Source organism: Ursus americanus, chromosome X, assembly GCF_024610735.1.
Source record: "Ursus americanus isolate L20-20 chromosome X, mUrsAme1.1.p, whole genome shotgun sequence".
NCBI lineage: Eukaryota > Metazoa > Chordata > Mammalia > Carnivora > Ursidae > Ursus > Ursus americanus.
The window spans coordinates 64,125,183-64,144,554 of NC_142164.1; the positions used below are offsets into that span (position 1 = coordinate 64,125,183).

The 19,372-nt window shown below is 43.2% G+C and overlaps 1 long non-coding RNA gene across 4 annotated transcripts in view; it reads left to right on the top strand.

Moving 5' to 3' along the window:
- Positions 1-1,807: 1,807 nt before the first annotated feature.
- LOC123786251 (uncharacterized) overlaps positions 1,808-19,372 on the top strand; it is a 36,665-nt gene continuing 19,100 nt past the window's right edge. For 3 of the 4 annotated variants that reach the window (XR_006777921.2, XR_006777923.2, XR_006777922.2), the window contains exon 1: positions 1,808-18,545. This is a non-coding gene — a long non-coding RNA (uncharacterized LOC123786251). The remainder of the gene's footprint in view (positions 18,546-19,372) is intronic. The other variant, XR_006777924.2, reaches the window with a different exon arrangement.

Here is a 19,372-nt window from a genome sequence, read left to right on the forward strand (position 1 = left end):
GGTATGGTTGTTATTTTTGAAATACACCATGATCACTACAGTGATTTAGAACTCCACATAAATTCCACAATTCTCATTAGAGAGATCTAACACACAAGGCAATCTTCTCAACAGAATTATTTCACTAAAGTGCAACCAAAACTATGAGTCCAAGGACCTCTACTCAGATCCTCATGCTGTCTAGCATTTAAACTAAATGCAAAGAAATCAATATCCCTCAATCTCAACTTACCAACCTATACAATAAGACTCCTTTTCCCCTATTTCTTTCACTAGAAACTTGTGAAAACTTAAATTAGGGTGAAATCCTAAAGACATTCAGAATTATAATCCCATTTCTTGCCCCAAATCTGGGAAGCATAGCAGGTCTTGTTTGTAGGCTTTTGCTCTATAGTTAATTTTCGGGTGTTCAGGAAGGCTCCTGTGGAAAATTATCTTTCAGACTGAAATTCTGTTACTAGACTCTCTTTGTATTAAGTATTGTCTTCTTAAGGCTACCACTTGTACAACACAATTTCCCTCATTTGCAGGGACAATTCAGATACTTTCTTTGTGTCTGAACCAAGAGCACTTAGAAGATGGAGTGTATCCTTTAAGGAAGAAAATGTTACATACTTTATTATTTTCTGGAGACTGGAGGGCATGCTTACCTGATAGTATTTGGCTTAATAGTTACACTTTCTAGTTCAGCCGGTGGGAGGGCAATGTATCCTCTGACTTTCTAGGAGTCATTGTGTGATACTTAGTTTTCATTGTCTCCCTCTGGTTCTCCATTGTTTCCTTGATAAACAATATAGGATAGTTTATGAGATTAAATGCTTCTCACTGAAATAGCCAGGTTTCTGGGGGGCAACTTTGGCTTTTATATGAGCTTTTGCCTATCAGTTACTGCCAGTGAGTAAACTTCACTGCTGTGCCTAATGATTGGTTCAGTTGTTGGGGGTCACCAGATTCATAGAGGAAACAGGAAAATACTAAAGATTAAGTATTTAATCTTTAAATACGGTTTAAAAATTAAAAACAGGTCACAAACAGTGCATCTTCTTGATTACTTAGGGGCCAAAATGACATTCTGTGAATTACCTTCTGTTTCTTCCTTTCTCTTGCTCACCATTCGACTTAAAAGCACTTCTAATCTCTATGACCAGGGGCCATACGAAGGTAGAGTGAGTGCTGGAGTAGAACATACACTGACTCAAAATTATGGTGTGTGACCTCATGCATATCACGTAACAGCTTCGTTATCTATAAAACATAGGAATAAACGGGCACTATCTCATTAGATAATGGAAGGGAAAGTCCCTTGGAGAGGGTTCTAACCTTAATGTAGTGCCCTTCCTAGCTTCCTCGATTCAAACGTTTGGTGCGGGAGTTATACATTCTGGCTGAAAGAGGTATTGGGATTCTTTATCAACATATCAAAGCTTTACCTCCCTCTTCTTCCCATTTCAAAACCAAACTAAACTAAAACGCTTTCATTTGCTATGCTGTTTGTGGAGAATTTTAGCATCAGTTACCTAATTTGATTTACTCAACGTCCCTATTTTATAGATAAGAACCCATTGAAAACCCATTGAATTTGTGGTCAAGAAATGAAGCCTACTTCTTGTCTAGTGTTCTTTCTAACATGTTGCTGTTTACTTAAAATGTCCCTTTTTCTTGTTACTGGTTAAATTTTGAACCAGTTAAACCACAAAGATGTCTGGCTTTCAATCTTCTAGGCCACTCCTCTTCTACTCCCTCCCCCTCAGGTCCCCTCCCCCTCACTTCTTAAAGCACTGCAATTTGCTGCTGCCGCCATATTTCTTCCTTTCCCGGGGTGGAAGCTTGCTAACCGTGGATATCTTTGCCCGTGTGGTTCTTTCTGGAACATTTTCCAGCCCCAACCACCTCTTATGGCGTATTTCTTTAAGAAAATTCACCAAAATTCCATAAAATATTTTAATAATTCTAAACTTTCTTCGAGTATTTTCTTGACACCTCCTCCCTATTTTTCAGATATTTGGGATATTTTTAGGCAATTTTCAAATTTAAAGGAATTTTTCATTGGAATGATTTTTGGTTGATGCCTCTTTTTACGTGGTTTAGTTTTCTTTTTCCTTCTATATTCTATATTTTGCCCATCGGGGCTGCGGATACCGGGTTTCACTATTAGTAGTAGTATCATTATTTTTGCCCAACGGGGCTGTGGATACCTGCCTTTTAATTCTTTTCTTTTCTTTTCTTTTCTTCTTCTTTTTTAAATTTGCCCATCGGGGCCGCGGATACCTGCTTTTATTTTTTTTTTCCCCTTAGCCCATCGGGGCCTCGGATACCTGCTGTGTCCCCCTCTCTCTCCCCAACCCCCTGGCCCATCGGGGCAATGGATACCTGCTTAAAAAAAAATTTTACTTTTTGGCCCATCGGGGCCTCGGATACCTGCTTTTTTTTTTTTTTTTCCCCTTGCCCATCGGGGCCTCGGATACCTGCTTTAATTTTTTTTTTTTCCTTGCCCATCGGGGCTGTGGATACCTGTTTAGATTTTTTTTTTCTCATTGCCCATCGGGGCCTTTTATGGATGGAAGTGTTGGTTGTGCTATCTGGAATGTCTACAAATTTATGCTGCTAATCGTTTGGTGTTGTGTGAGTGGACCTACGGCTTTGGCTGGGAGATGACTTTGCAGTTAGGCTAAGGGGTTAGTTAGGCTGGGGAGGAAAGATGGCGGCCACTTTAGCCGGTCGGCTGGGGGCTGGTTGTTTGTGCCAACTATAAATTAGGGAGCTAAGATGGATAGCGGGACAGGCAGAGGCAGTTATATGCGTTGCATTAGCTACATGTTTTGAATGAGCTGATTTGGGGCTTCTTAGGAGCTTTGCATGAATTGTGGTATCATGAGGTAGAAAAACATGGTCTTGTGTCATGTTACAAGAGGCTGGTCGAAAATGATAGGGAGAAGACTTAGGCACAGGGTTCAAAATGGCGATTTTGGGTTTGCGGCATTGCTCAGCATGGCTCTCTGCTTTGTTAGAGTGTCCAAAATGGCGGACCAATTTTACCGCAGTGTTCATGTGGCGGGAAGGCCACATCATGGTGGTGTCTTTGTTCTAGTGCACAGCATGGCGGTGCAAATATTCTGTTACATAGTAAAAGATGGCGGCTGGAGCACTTGCCGCAGTGTAAAACATGGCGGGCTTTTGTCTGCCGTGTGCATTTCCTGACAGGTTTTGCCGCAGGGACAATATGGCAGACCTTGTCATTTGGATATCATGGCAGTTTGTCACGTGGACGTCATGGCGGGGATTTTTGCCCGGTACATTCTTGGCGGGCTTTGTACCAGGTGGGCCTGCCGCATTGTTAAAGATGGCGGGCGTTGTCGTGTTTGCCGCGAAAAGTGAGAGAAAGGTGGGATGGACAATGTTGGATTGCCTCATGACCCACCCAATCAGAAAGGGTGGTAGAATTGGGCATAGCCAATTACTGGAGGATGGAATTAGACTGTGTGAGTTAGCATAGCACCTCACTGCCGTCTTTATTCAGCCAGTCAGGAGGAAGCAGAGGAGCCATGTTTGTACGTCTTCTCCCAGTGGGTGGTACCCAAGGTCTTTCCAAGGACACTTGCCTTTACCACTTCCCTCCCCTCTCACTTGCTCCCTCCCCTCTAATTTGCTCCCTCCCCTCCAGCATTGCCTCTTGCAGTGTTGGATATTTGGCTCTGGGCTGAACCTAACCCCCATTTCTCTGCATTGGTGCCATGGCCTATGGCTAGTCTACTCCCCCTCCCCCCGGGCCTTTGCTCTTCTGCAATGTGGCCAGGGGCAGTGCTCCATGCCTGCCAGGTGTGAACATGGTGGTGAGTCCTGGCGAGAACCAGAATGGATCACAGATGATCGTTGGCCAACAGGTGGCAGAAGAGGAATCCCTGCCTTCCTCAAGAGGAACACCTACCCCGTGGCTAATGCTGGGGTCGGATTTTGATTTATATTTATTTCTTGGATGTCAGTCTTATATAGTTTGATTATATGGTTTGCTAGTTTTAGTTTTAAGCTTTAAGTGACTGTTCTGGGAATATGTTTAGGAGCTTATTTGTAGAATTCAATTATATTAAATGAGTTTTCATTTTTGGGTTCCTTAAAATTCCTTAAAGTTTTCAATTTCTTACTTACAAATTGCTCAAACTATTTTTTTGGCTTTAGATATTCAAAGTCAAATCGGCATTTACAAACTTTTTGCTACTTTTATACTTTGAAGTTGACTTAATAAACTACTTCCTTTTGGATTTTTGAAGAGTCATAACACAGAAATAATTAGAATTTTAACTCTATGATTAAACGTAATAAGGAATATTTGAAGGTCCACTCCAGTCCAGGCCTTGCTTTGTTCCCATCCAGAATGCTGCACTAATTAATAACTTACCTATCAGGAAACTTGACTTGCTGTGGACTTGTTCCTCCAGTCAAACATTATTGAGTGTTAATGCCCACAGTTTCAATTTTCTGTGGTGCCTTGTCTCCACAGCCCCCAGATCCTCCCTAGCCCTGCTCCCAGCAATGCCCACCCCCCTCAATCTAGCACCAGCCCTTCCCCTGCCCTTTGTCCAGCCCTGCCCCAGCCCCAGCCTTAGCCCCAGCTGCCCAGCCCCAACCCCAGCCCCAGCCCCAACCCCAGCCCCAGCCCCAGCCCCAGGTCCAGCCCCAGCCCCAGGTCCAGCCCCAGCCCCAGGTCCAGCCCCGGCCCTGGCCCCCGCCCCCGCCCCCGCCCCCGCCCCCGCCCCCGCCCCAGCCCCAGGCCCAGCCCCAGCTCCAGCTCCAGCCATCACCCCTAAAGTCACTCCCAATTTGCATTGATTTGGTGCTAGAAGTAAGTTGTCCATTGCTAGTCCATAAGACTGGAATACCCTGTCGGCTTCTAGCATTGCTGATTTTCTGAGTTGACTACCTGAGTCCTCATTTTCAATTAATGTACATAATCCCATTTGTCCGCTGTCCCATGTTAGAACAAACAATCCATGTACCTTTGTGTTAATGTTAGAAAATGTTAGTTGAGAGCTTCATATCAGACACCTATTCATAATTTTGGTTATTTATCCTCTCTCCCCTGCCCTTGAGGAAGGAGAAACCATTCCTCTGTCATTGCTGCAGTAGTCACAGTCCCAGTTTTCCGGGCAGTGTTCCTAAATTGTGCCGATCACCTGAACTCTACACTGAGTGAAGTTTTAATTGTCCGTAATCCTGCCCATTGGATTAGATCCCAGTCCAAAACCCTTTTGCTGAATTCAGGAGTGGGTGCAGAAAACATGAGTCTTTAAACAGTTAACATACTCAGTCCCAGTTGTATCAGCCTTGTTCATTAAACAAAGGCACACTACCATTTTTGTCCTGCTTCTGGTATTAAAGTACCAAATCATAATTTTACTTTGTCTTGCCCAGTAATCAATGACCCTCCATCCCCTTTGCATTGCTGCTAGGTAGTGTTGACTACCTGCAACCATGTTCCTTGAATGATTAATGAGTATAATCCCAATTGTCCACACCCGTGTTCATTACACAAGTCCTTTGCAACTTCTTTGCATTATAGCAGAGGTGCTCATCCGTAAAGTCCTTTACTTTGGGATATTAATGAGTACAATCATTATTGTTCATGGTCCTGCCTAAAAGATAACACCCACCCATGCTCTTCATTACTCCTAGGTAGTATGTAATATGTAAAATCCTCATTGCCCATGGCTCCACCAGTTAGTCTAGGATATAACCTTATCTTTATGCCATTGCTTATGAGGAGTTCTGATTACCCAATGTCACTTCTCTTAAACAGTTGATGTGCATAATTGCATATATCCATGGTGCTGTGCGATAAAAAATGAAATCCCACCCCATCTTGACCTCTGTGGGATGTTGCTAGGGAGTGCAGATTATCCAAGAACTCAGTTCTTGGACAGTTAATTTGCACAGTTACAGTTGTGCAGAGTCTTGTCCATTTGAAAGGGCCACTGTATCCCATTTGCATGCTATAATGTGGGCTGATCACTCAAGCATCCTCTTGAATTGATAATTTTCATAATTGCATTGACACGCGTCCTGTGAACTAGACACACCCACTCCCTTTGTATTCTAGCAGGGGACCTTTACTACTCAAGAACTATACACTTAGGACACTTTATGTGTACAATATTAATTGATTAGACTGAGCCTTTTGTATTAGGAACTCTGCACCATCTTTACATCTAAAAGGTGCTAAGGCTCTTCTCGTAAAATTGTTCATGTGCAAAATTGCGATCCCCAGTGTCTCCTGTGGTTAACCTAGAATCCCAATTCCACCTAACTCCCTTTGCATTACTGCAGAGGCTACTTGGGCCCTTTAAGGGGTTTAAGGCAGTTATGGTCCCTTCTGTTAGTCTATGTTCCCATCCCCTCCTACTTCCTTTGCATTACTGCACTGAATACTTGGAAATGTTAATGTTCTTAATTGCAGCTATCATCCCTTCTGTTAGTCTAGGATCCTATCCCTTCCTACTCATTTTGCATTAGCACAAAGTGTACATGGGACTGTTAATGTGCTTAAATGCAGCTCTGTCCCTTATGGTAGTGTGGGATTCCATCCTCTTCAACTCCCTGTGCATTACAGCAGAGGGTAGTTGGGACTTTAAGGTCCTCAGAGGCAGCTATGGTGCCTTATGTTAGTCTAGGATCCCATCCCCTCCCACTTCCTTTGCATTTCTGCAGAGGATACTTGGGACTGTAACGTGGATAATTGCTGCCCGCGTCCTTTCAGTTTGTCTAGGATCCCAGTCCCCTCCCTCTTACTGAGTTTGCATTACACAGAGAACAAGGGACTGCTAATGTGCTTAAATGGCAGCTATGGTCTCCTCTGCTAACCTAGGATCCCTTCCCTATCTAAATTCCTTTGCATTATTGCAGATGGTGCTTGGGACTGTTGATGTGCATAATTGCAGTTATGGTCCCTTCGGTTGGATCCTATCCTCACCTACTCCCTTTGCATTATCATGAAGGGTACAATGGGACCTTTAAGGTGTTTAAATGCACCTATGGCCCCTTCTGTTTATGTTCCCATCCCCTCTTACTTTGCATTACTGCAGAGGATACTTGGGACTATTAGTGTGCCTACTTGCCACTATAGTCCCTAATGTTTGTCTGGGATCCCATCCCCTCCTACAGCATTTGCATTACCACAGAAGGTACAAGGAACTATTAATGTGCTTAAAGGCAGCTATGGTTTCTTCTCTTAATCTGGGATCCAGTCCTCCTCTAACTTCCTTTGCATTATTGCCAAGGGTATTTGGGACTGTTAATGTCCTCTAAGGCAGCTGTGGTTCCTTACATCACTGTAACATTCCATTCTCTGTAACTCCCTATGCATTACTGTACAGTGTACTTGGGCCCTTTAAGATGCTTAAGTGCAGCTATGGCCCTTTCTGTTAGTTTATGTTCCTATCCCCTCCTGTTTCCTTTGCATTGCTGCAGAGGCTACTTGGGACTGTAAATGTGCTTAATTGCAGTTACAACCCCTCATGTAAGTTTAGGATTCCATACCCTTCTATTCATTTTGCATTAGCACAACAGTGTGTATGGGACTGTTAATATGCTTAAATGCAGCTCTGTCCCTTATGTTAATGTAGGATTCCATCCTCTCGAACTCCCTATGCATTATAGCAGAGGGCACTTGGCACCTAAAGGTCATTAAATGTAGCTGTGGTGCCTTCTGTCAGTCTAGGATCCCATTCCCCTTCTACTCCCTTTACATTACATGGCGGGGCATTTGGGACTGTTCATGTGCTTAATTGCAGTTACAGTCCCTTCCATTAATCTAGCTTCCCATGCCCTCCTACTTTGCATCACAGCAGAGGGTACTTGAGACCTTTAAGGTGTTTGATTGCAGCTATGGTCCCTTCTGTTAGTCTAGGATCTCACATCCTTTAACTTCCTTTGTATTCGCTGGGATTGTCTTTGGGACTGTGAAAGTGCTTAGTTGCAGCTGTGCTCCCTTTTCTTAGTCTAGGATCCCTATCCCTTCCTACTCACTTTGTATTACCTGGAAGTGGATTTGGGACTATTAATGTGCTCATTTGCCACTGTGGTCCCTTTTGTTAGTCTGGGGTCCCATGTGTTCCAACTCCTGCACACAGCAGGGACTACTTGGGACTATTAATATGTTTAATTTTAGCTGTGGTCCCTTCCAGTAGTCTAGGATTCCCTCCACCTTCTCTATTCCCTTTGCATTAGCACACAGTGTACACGGGACTGTTAATGTTCTTAAATGCAGCTCTGTCCCTTATGTTAATGTCGGATTCCATCCTCCCCAACCCTCTGTGCATTATAGAAGAGGGTACTTGACACCTTTAAGGTGCTTGAATGTAGCCGTGGTGCCTTCTGTCAGTCTAGGATCCCATTCCCCTTCTACTCCCTTTACATTACATTGGCAGGGCATTTGGGACTGTTCATGTGCTTAACTGCAGTTACAGTCCCTTGTGTTAGTCTAGGATCCCATGCCCTCCCACTTCCTTTGCATTAGAGTCCCAAAATGGTATTTGGGACTGTTAATGAGGTTAATTGCAGCTATGGTCCCTTCTGTTAATCTAGTTTCCCATGCACTCCTACTTTCTTTCATTTCAGCAGAGAGTACTTGAGACCTTTAAGGTGCTTAAGTGCAGATATGGCCTCTTCTATTTCTGTTCCCATCCCCTCCTACTTCCTTTGTATTACTGCAGAGGCTACATGGGACTGTTAATGTGCCTAGTTGCCACTATAGTCCCTTTTGTTTGTTTAGATTCTTATCCTCTCCTGCATAGTTTGCATTACCAAAGAGAGTACAAGGGACTGTTAGGGTGCTTAAATGGAGCTGTCTTTTCTGTAACTTAAGTTCCCATCCCCACCTAATTCTCTTTGCATTATTGCAGAGGGTACTTGAGACCGCCAATGAACTTATTGTAGCAGTGGTGCCTTCTATTAGACCCATTCCCACATACTCCCTTTACATTATCATGGAGGGTATATGGGACTGTTAATGTGCTTAAATGCACCCACAGACCCTTATGTTAGTGTAGGATGCCATCCTGGCCAGCTCCCCAGGCATTACAGCAGAGGGTAGTTTTGACCTTCAAGGTGCTTAAATGCAGCTGTGGCCCTTTCTGTTAGTTTATGTTCCTATCCTCTCCTACTTTGCATTACTGCAGAGGATGCTTGGGACTGTTAGCATGCCTAATTGCTGCCACAATCCCTTCTGTTAGTCTAGGATTGCATCCCATTCCACACCGTTTACATTACCACAGAGGGTACAAGGGATTGTAAATGTGCTTAAATGCAGCTAAGATCTCTTCTGTTAACCTAAGACCTGGTCCCCACCTAACTCTGTTTGCATTATTGCAGAGGGTACTTGGGACTGTTAATGTGCTTTAATGCAACTGTGGTCACTTCTGTTAGACTAGGATCCCATCCCTACCTGCTCCCTTTGCATTATCATGGAGCATACATGAAACTGTTAATGTGCTTAAATGAAGCCATGGTCCCTTAAGTTAGGGTAGGATTCCATCCTCTTCAGCTCCCTGTGCATCACAGCAGAGGGTAATTGGGATCTTTAAGGTCCTCAGAGGCAGTTATGGTGCCTTCTGTTAGTCTAGGATCCCATCCCCTCCTACTTCTTTTGCATTTCTGCAGAGGATACTTGGGACTGTTAATGTGCCTAATTGCTGCTATAGTCCCTTCTGTTTGTCTAGGATTCCATCCCCTCTTACAGGGTTTGCATTACCATTGAGGGTGTGAGGGACTGTTAATGTGCTCTAATGCAGCTATGGTCCCTTTTAGACTAGGATCCCATCCCTACCTGCTCCCTTTGCATTATCATGGAGCGTGTATGGGACTGTTAATGTGCTTAAATGAATCCCCTTCAACTCTATGCATTATGGCAGAGGGTAGTTGGGATCTTCAAGGTCCTCAAAGGCAGCTATGGTGCCTTCTGTTAGTCTAGGATCCCATTCCCACCTAACTTCCTTTGCATTACAAAGAGGGTACTTGAGACCTTCAAGGCGCTTAAAAGCAGCTGTGTACCCTTCTGTTTATGTTTCCGTCCTCTCCTATTTTGCATTACTGCAGAGGATGCTTGGGACTGTTACTGTGCCTAATTGCTGCTATAGTCCCTTCTGTTTGTCTGTAATCCCACCCCCCCCAAACCGTTTGCATTGCTACAGAAGGTGAAAAGGACAATTAAGTGTTGAAATGCAGCTACTGTCTCTTCTGTTAATCTAGGATCCTTTCCTCTTACTGGGTTTCCATTGCCACAGTAAGTACAAGGGACCATTAATGTGCCTAACTGCCGCTATGGTCCCTTCTGTTTTTCTGGGATCCTGTCCCCTCTACAGGGTTTGCAATATCACAAAAAGTACAAGGGACTGTTAATGTGCTTAAAGGCAGCTAAGGTCTCTTCTGTTAACCTAGGATTCCATCCCCACCTAATGCCATTTGCATAATTGCAGAGGGTACTTGGGACTGTTAATGTGCTTAAATGCAGCTATGATCTCTTATGTTAATATAAGATTCCATTCTCTCTAATTTCTATGCATTACAGCAGAGGGTAGTTGGGACCTTTAAGGTTCTTAAACACAGCTGTTGCGCCTTCTGAGAGTCTAAGATCCCATCCCCACCTGACTCCCTTTGCATCACTGCAGAGGATACTTGGGACTGTTAATGTGCCTACTTGCCACTGTAGTCCTGTTTGTCCAGGATCCCATCCCTTCCTACAGGGTTTGCATTAAACACCAGTGGTGCGAGGAACTGTTAATGTGCTTAAATGTACTTATGGTCCCTTCTGTTAGACTAGGATTCCATCCCCACCTATTCTCTTTGCATTATCATGGAGGGTACATGGGACTGTTAATGTTGCTTAAATGCAGCTACAGCCCATATGTTAGTGTAGGGATTTCATCCTCTCTAACTCCCTGTGTATTACAGCAGAGGGTGGTTGGGATCTTCAAGGTCCTCAAAGGCAGCTATGGTGCCTTCTGTTAGTCTAGGATCCCATTCCCACCTAACTTCCTTTGCATTACATAGAGGGTACTTGAGACCTTTAAGGTGCTTAAAGGCAGCTGTGTAGCCTTCTGTTTATGTTTCCATCCTCTCCTATTTTGCATTACCGCAGAGGATACTTGGGACTGTTAATGTGCTTGATTGCTGCTATAGTCCCTTCTGTTTGTCTAGGATCCCATCCCCTCTTACAGGGTTTGCATTACCATTGAGGGTGTGAGGGACTGTTAATGTGCTCTAATGCAGCTATGGTCCCTTCTTTTAGACTAGGATCCCATCCCTACCTACTCCCTTTGCATTATCATGGAGCGTATGTGGGACTGTTAATGTGCTTAAATGAATCCGCTTCAACTCTATGCATTATGGCAGAGGGTAGTTGGGATCTTCAAGGTCCTCAAAGGCAGCTGTGGTGCCTTCTGTTAGTCTAGGATCCCATCCCCTCCTACTTCCTTTGCAGTACTGCAGAGGGTACTTGGGACTGTTAATTGCCACCAGAGTCCCTTTAGTTTGTCTAGGATCCCATCCATTGCATTACAGAGTTTACATGAGACTGTTAATTGTGCTTAAATGCAGCTATGGTCCCTTATGTTAAGGTAGAATCCTATCCCCACCTAACTCCTTTTGCATCATACATATTGTATATGAGTCTCTTATATGCTTAAATGAAGCTTTGTCCCTTATGTTACTGTAGGATTCCTATGCATTACAGCAGAGGGTAGTTGGCACCTAAAGGTCCTTAAAAGTAGCTGTGGTGCCTTCTGTCAGTCTAGGATCCCATTCCCCTTCTACTCCCTTTACATTACATGGCGGGGCATTTGGGACTGTTCATGTGCTTAATTGCAGTTACAGTCCCTTCCATTAATCTAGCTTCCCATGCCCTCCTACTTTGCATCACAGCAGAGGGTACTTGAGACCTTTAAGGTGTTTGATTGCAGCTATGGTCCCTTCTGTTAGTCTAGGATCTCACATCCTTTAACTTCCTTTGTATTCGCTGGGATTGTCTTTGGGACTGTGAAAGTGCTTAGTTGCAGCTGTGCTCCCTTTTCTTAGTCTAGGATCCCTATCCCTTCCTACTCACTTTGTATTACCTGGAAGTGGATTTGGGACTATTAATGTGCTCATTTGCCACTGTGGTCCCTTTTGTTAGTCTGGGGTCTCATGTGTTCCAACTCCTGCACACAGCAGAGACTACTTGGGACTATTAATATGTTTAATTTTAGCTGTGGTCCCTTCCAGTAGTCTAGGATCCCATCTCCTCCTACACCTTTGTATTACCTGGTAGTATTTGGGACTAAAAAGTACTTAATTGCACCTGTGGTCCCTTCTGTTGTTATAGGATCCCAGTGTTCTCCAACTCTCTTTGTATTACAGCATAGGGCATTGGCCTGTTAACAGGCTTAACTGTACCCAGTCATGGGTACTAAGGAGGGCCGTATTGCATGGAGCACTGGGTGTTATAAGCAAACAATGACTCATGGGACACCACATCAAAAACTAATGATGTACTGTATGGTGACTAACCTAACATAATAATAATAATAAAAAAGGCTTAACTGTAGCGGTGGTTCCTTCTGTTACTATAGTATAAGCCCTCCAACTGCCTTTGTGTTACCTGGGAGTGTATTTGGGATCGTTAAATTGCTTAATTGCAGCTGTTGTCTCTTCTATTAGTATAGTTTTCCATGTCCTTCTATGCAATTTACATTACAACAAGAGGGTCCTTGGGATTGTTAATTGCTGCTGTTGTACTTTCTCTAATTCCTGGGATCCCATCTTCTCCTACTCTGTTTACATTATCTGGGAGGATTTTTGGGACTGTTAGAAGGCACCACACAACTAAATTGACCAATTTTTGTTAGTATAGTTTCCCATGCCCTCCTATTCTCTTTGCATTACAACAGATGGTACTTGGGACTGTTAAGTACTTAATTGCAGGTGTGGTCCCATCTGTTAGTCTAGGATCTCATTCCCTTCTCCCTTTACATTACTGGGAGCAGATTTGGGAATGTTAACATGCTTAATTACAGTTGTAGTCCCTTCTCTTAGTCTAGTTTCCAGTCCCTTCCAACTCCCCTTGCATTACCTAGGAACAGATTTGGGACTGTAATGTGCTGCAGCTGTGTCCCTTCTGTTAGTCTAGCATCCCATGCCCTCTAACTCTCCGTCCATTAACAGCAGAGAATATTTGGGACTTTTAATGGGCTTAATTGCAGCCCTGGTCCCTTTTGTTAACCTGGGATCCCATGTCCTCCAGCTCACTTGGCACTACCTTGGGATGTATTTGGAACTGTTTAAATGCTCAGTTGGAGCTGTGGTCCCTTTCGTGTGTCTAGTTTCCCATTCCCTCCTACTCTTTTGCATTATAGCAGTGGGTACTTGGGGCTGTTAAAATACTTAATTGCTGGTGTAGTCACTTTTGTTGGTTTAGGATCCCATCCCCTTTCACTCCCTTTACATTACCTGGGAGGATTTGGGGGACCATTAAAGTGCTCATTTGTGCCTGTGATGCCCTCTGTTAGTCTAGGATCCGATGCCCTCTAACTCCCTTTGCTGCATTACGGCAGGTGGTATTTGGGACTGTAAATGTGCTTAAGTTAAGTACAGGTGTGGTCCATTTTGCTGGCTCATGACCACCTCCTCCCTTTATCTTACCTGGGAGCAGATTTGTTACTGAAAGGTGCTTAATTGCAGCTGTGTTCCCTTCTGTTCGTTTAGGATCCTACACCTCCAACTCTCTTTGCATTACGGCAGAGAGTACTTGGGCCTGTCACATGCTCGCAGCTGTGGTACCTTCTGATTTATAGGCTCCCATGCCCACCTACTCCCTTTACATTATCTGGGAGTGTATTTGGGAAGGATACAGTGCTTAATTTTAGCAGTGGTTCCCTTTGTTAGTATATTTTTCCATGCCCTCCTGCTATCTTTGCATTATAGCGGAGGGTACTTGCGACTGTGAATGTGCTTAAATGCAGTCGTGGTCCCTTTTGTTAGTCTAGGATCCCATGCCCTCTCACTCCTTTTACATTGCCTCAGAAAGTACTTGGGACTATTAAGGTGTATCCCATTCACTCACACCCTGTTAGCGTTATAGTAGGGGGTTGCTGAAAACTAAGGCCCCCCTTTTTTTGCATTGTTAATGTGCATAATTGTATTTGTTCCTTTTTCTCTGTAGTAGATAAGATTTCACTAATTTCCCGTGTATTCAGCAGTGGATGCACTTTATTTAAGACTTTTGTATTAGGATAAAGTGAACTATGGTAATTGACCGCACTGTCTTTCATTTAAGTCCCCTGTGCTCTCTTTGAATAATTACCTCAGTTACTTTTTTTCTGGGACTATTTGTGTGCAGAATTCTATGTTTATGGTCCTTCTCTTTAATTTCCCACCTTCTTTGTATTACACCAGGGGATGCTTGTATCTCAAAGTTCTTTTCTTGGGACTTTTAATGTACATGTGTCCTGTTGATAAGCTAATATCCTTACTTCTTAGTATTATACTAGGGGGTACTGACCACCTACAGTCTTTCTGTTGGACGGTTAATGTGCCAAATTGCACTAGGATCCCATCCCCATCACACCTTCTCTGTGTCAGGGGTGCTGACCAACTATGACTGCTTCTCCTGTGTGGTTTAAATGTGCATAATTATAGCAGTCCGTGCTCCCTTATGGTCGTATAAGATCTCATTTCCTTGCCCCATATACATTATTGCAGGGGCTTCTGACTAGCCAAAATACACTCTCTTGGACTGTTAATGTGCATACTTAACATTTGCTCTTATACCTGTACACCAGGTAAGGATCCTCCCCATATTATTTATATCCAGCAGAAGGTGCCTATTACTCAAGATTTTACTCACTAATGCAGTTAATACGCACAACCTTCATTGTTTTGTACACACTCAGTTGTCCACAACTGTGCCTTTTAGTTCAGGACTTTGCACTTAACCGAAACAGAGGTGACTGACCACATTAAAGCCTTTCTCTTGGGACTGTGGATGTGTGTAGTTTCAGTTGTCCACTGTCCTTTGAGTTAACCTGGGTCTCCCTGACTCTTTTCAGAACCTCTAAGCCTTACTGTATGGGATACTGTCAATTAAAGGCCCCTTTCTCGAACTGTTAATGTGCATAATGACAAATTAGGATTCTTCCTTTTTACACTGCCTTTGAAGTACTACAGGGAATTCTGACCCATAAGGTCCCATTTCTTGGCCTGTTAAGAGGCATGATTGTATTTGTCTGGGTTCCTGTGAAATAGAGAAGAACACCTCTTCCCACTCCCTCTGTCTGTTGTTTATTATGCAGGGAGTGCCCCCTCTACAAGGTTGTTACACTTGAGTAGTCAAGGAACACAATTGTAATTGACCACAGCCATGCACCATGGATACTAATGTGCATAACTGCACATGGCTCATCCCATTTGAATAAGGTACTACCCTCTCAGACCTCTTTTGTAGTACCGCGGGGGTACTGATCACTAAGGCCTTTTTTTTATGGCTTGTGATTATGCGTAATTGCATTTGTACATGTTCCTGTACACTAAATAAAGACACCCCTCTCTCCACTCCCTTAACCTTTTAGCAGGGAGTGCCCATTACTTAAAGATCCTTATATTTGTACAAGGTACATGGTTTTAATTAACCATACCATATCCCTTGGGCATTAAAGTACATAATTGCAGCTTAGTTCATCCTACCCTGTTGTATGTCATTGCAGTATACCAGGGTTGCTGACCCCTGACTTGTCCTGTTAATGTGCATAATTGCATTTGTCCGGGTTCTTATGCACTAGCTGAGGAGACACCACCACCCCTACTTCTAAGCCTTCCAGTAGGTGGTGCCCACTGCTAAGACACTTACATTTGGATGGTTAATGTGCAGAATTGTAGTTTTCTACAACCCTGTCACTTCCAGAACTATTGTACCTCCTTTGCACTGCTGCAGGGGATACTCTTTTCTCCCAAATTCCCTTCTGGCAAACCGCTAACATTCATAATTGAAATTGTCTGTTGTCCTCAGTAGACTAAAGTCCTACACCATCACCTTCCCTTGCAATACAGCAGAGTGTGCTGATGAACTAAGGCCCTCTTTTGGACTGTTATATGTGCAATTGCATTTTTTCCTGTTTTGTGTACTGTAAGGACCCCTCCTACTTCCTAAGCATGTTTAGCAGGTAGGGTCCACTATTTAAGACTCTTTGACTTGGAAAGTTCATGTGTAAAATGCAGTTTGCTAAGCATGCCTTATACTAGAACCCCTGCACCCTCTTCGCTTTGGAGTAGGGAGATGCTATTTACCTAATGCCCTTTCTTTTGGACTTTAATGTGTATAATTGCAGTTGTCCATCTGTTCTGTTGGACTAGGACTGCATCCCCTCAAACCCTCTTTGTGCACCAGGGGCATTTTAACCATAAATGAGCTCTTCTCGAGATTATTAATATACATACTTGCATTTGTTTGTGGATCTGTGCAGTGTGAAAGGATGCTCTATGCCCCTACCACTGCCTTTGGATTGCTGCTGAGGACTGCTATCATGACCTCAGCTCTTGGACAATTAATGTGCACCACTGGCAATGATGGGACCTGTGTACCCCATTTGTATACATCAGGGGTACGGACTAAGGCCCCTTTCTTGGACTGTCAATGAGCAATTATCTATGTTCCCTTCTGTTAGATTTAGGATAACATTCCCTTAAATCTCCTTTGCATTACTATAGGGGTTGCTGACCACACAAAACTTCTCCTGGGACTGTTAATTGGGCACAATGGCAATTAGCAATGAGTTTTTCCTCCCTGGCCTTGTTAGGCAAACACTCCCAGCCTTGTTAGGCAAATAATCCCGCCCCAATTTTGCATGACATAATTAAATATAAACATTGCAGTATGCTGTGAACTTGTCCATCCAATAGCAACCCATACTCCCTCTCCTTTTGTATTGCTCCTATGTATAAAATTCCATGTAGTCATGGTCTTCGCCTTATCCTCCCTCTTCCCACCCTGTGCTCACCCTCTGACCCTTCCTGTGGACCTTTGTCACAGTTTCAGGTGTTCATGTATTCAGCCATTAAATAAGGTTGCCCCACCCCCCGCCCCTTTTGCATTATTGCTGAGGAATGTTGACTGGGCAAGGCCCTTTCTCTTGGGCTTAAAACATTAACAATCCCTGATGTCATTGCCTTGCCCACTTTATACGGCTATAATGCCTCAGTTGCACTTTTCTTAGTTCCACCCATCAGACATGGACCCCTCCACTTCCTTGCATTGCATTGCTGACACCCAGAGTCCCTTCTGTGTTATTAACACAGTACTGATTGTCCCATTTTTCAGCTCATCAGCCCCAAATTTTCCTACCACTTTGATGTTGTGTGCAGTGTTGACTACCAAAAGCAGACCTGAATTAGCTGGATGGGCCTTCACTCCTTTTTCCGCATTTGTTAATGATCCAGTTCCAGTTGTCACATTCTGGGACAGGAACCATCCCTGCCCACCTCTGTTACTGCTTTACTGAGCAAAATGCTCAAGGCAAGTCAGTCTTAGAAAGCTGGATTGCCACCCTTTATTATGGATTTTCAATATAAGTATCAGTTGAAAATTGTCTCCCCAGGAAGAAAGGTTAGCACCATCTGTGCATTCTTCCTTCCAGAGCAGATTGCCTGGCCAAGAATCTCTCTTCCCTCTTTATTGCTTTGTACAGTGCCGGTTGCCAGGATACAATAAAAAAAAAATGCTGTTTGCAAGATGGAATTGTAAACCTGGTCAATTAATTTTTGAAATCCCAAAACCCGTTTATACCATGTACCTGATGACCAGTGTCTCTCATTTTACTATGGGTGGTGGGTCTGTGGATAGACCACTGTGAATCTTGCTATTTTAGTATTCCCAAGAGTTCTAGAGTGGAATTCTAAGACAGATATCTTTGGGCTCTACCACCATTTTAAGACCATTCTTTATTCGGGCTTTACCACCATTCACTTTTAGAAAAACTACCTAAACTTTCTAATCCTTAAATTTCTTCATCTTGGATCATCAACTACCCCCTACTTATTTCAAGAAGATTGCTGTAAACGAATGAACTGAGAGAACATATGCTGAGGCACTTTTGAAAACCATAGTTCACCTTACTTGATTAATCTCTTCCATAAACGAAATGCACCCTGTTTAATTCTGCTAATTTAAAGTAGCCTGAAGCACTACACGGAAATGATGGGAAATGATGGGACCAATTTCCCCGTTTTATATTAAAGGAAAAATAAGCCAAGATCTAATCATTCTTCTGGACATAAATTTCATCAGTGAGATAGCTTCCTGGTAAAATGAATAATATCCTAGCCTCTAGTGTGCAGGGTGTGGCAGAGAAGTGTCTAACATGGAACTGCTGGAGCAAATAACTAGGCATCACAGCAGCAGTTCTTTGTAATCACTGAAAAAGGATACTATTCCTCTGACAAGGATGTCAAAAGAACGGCCCAGCTCAGGGTGCAGTATGCACTACTAGTTCCTTGGACAGCTGTAAGAAGAGTCTCTGGCTCTTTAGAATACTGTAAGTACTACTTTGTAGCTGTTAAGTAATCTTTTCCCTGTTCTTTTTCTTTCTCTTAAATGCTACCTGTAGAAAAGTCAGAGGGTCCTGTAAGTCTCTTTCCGTGTTCCTACCTCATCTGCATTTATATATGCATATATATTTATCACTATATGAGTTAACCAACAGAAATATTGTATACCCTGCCCTATGCTAGGTTACCCTGAAGTGAGGGGTAGAAATGATGTGGTCCTATATAACCTCATTCCTCTGATGTATTGCCGAGGAGCTAATAATAAGCACACTTGAAATACCTTTAGGAAATGATAATCAAGTGCTGCATTGTGTGAATTATAAATTACGGAGTTTTAAAAAGGGAGCCCACTAGGGTTTGAAGTTAGTTGGATAAACTTGGAGGTGGGTTTACTTTTTCTCTTTGGTCCAGGATATGATTAATATTGCAGCCATATGTGTAGTCCAGTTGGTTTATTTTAATGTAATTTGGTTTTTACTTCTTTTGGAAGTATGAAAAGTGATTAAAGATATAAGGCCTAGCTGTTGTGTTTGGCTATATGCCAAGGCTGGGAAGTTCATTGTTAAATCTCATTATAAGCTTGAGCTTTTCAAGGTTCAGGGATTGGGGATCTAAATATGATATGTTGGCGTTTCGTACCTTTTTATTCTATCTCTGCCACGAAACATGAAAGTAGTGATGCCTTTTTAGTTTGAGATATTTGTGGAACCTGTTTGGCAAGAAGGCAATGGAGAAGTGTAAGTTTTATAAGAAAACTATGACATTGCCCACTTTATGAAGATAATTGTGTCCTTTCCCCTTCACCTTTTTCAGC